Raw genomic sequence first — 685 nt, forward strand, 5'->3', positions numbered from 1 at the left:
ACCAGCCCTCCCTTCACAGCCACGCCTCCATCCCGTCACAAACCATTCGTCCCACCCCTTCGCGCCTCAGCTCCGCCCCCTTACCGTCACAACCTGCCTCCACCCCATTACAAACCGACCGCCCCGCCCCGCCCCCAGCACATCCGCCCCGCCCCCAGCACATCCGCCCCGCCCCCAGCACATCCGCCCCGCCCCCGGGACCTCAAGCCCCGCCCCTCACCATCCCCCGCCTCCTCACCATCCAACCCGTTAGGTTCCGCCCCCATCCGTCACATACCGACCGCCCCGCCCCAGCACAACGGCCCCACCCCTTCTTACACCACGCCCCCTCACAACCCCCATACGCCCCGCCCCTCACCGTCATAATCCGCCACCACTTCGTGACAAACCGACCACCCCGTCCCCACACAACGGCCCCGCCCCTTCATACACCACACCCCCCCACCTCACCGTCATAATCCGCCCCCATTCCGTCACAAACCTTCCGCCTCGCCCCAGCGCAGCGGCCCCGCCACTCAAACCCCACACACGGACCCTCACACGCCCCACCCCCTCACAACTCACGCCACGCCCCGCCCATCAGCAGCTCTGCCCCGCCCCTTAGCGCCTCAAGCCCCGCCCTTTACCGTCACAACCAGATCCGCCCCGCCCATCAGCACCTCAGCCTCGCCCCTCAGCGCCTCAA

The sequence above is a fragment of the Heterodontus francisci genome, chromosome 41, assembly GCF_036365525.1.
Source record: "Heterodontus francisci isolate sHetFra1 chromosome 41, sHetFra1.hap1, whole genome shotgun sequence".
In the NCBI taxonomy this organism is placed as follows: domain Eukaryota; kingdom Metazoa; phylum Chordata; class Chondrichthyes; order Heterodontiformes; family Heterodontidae; genus Heterodontus; species Heterodontus francisci.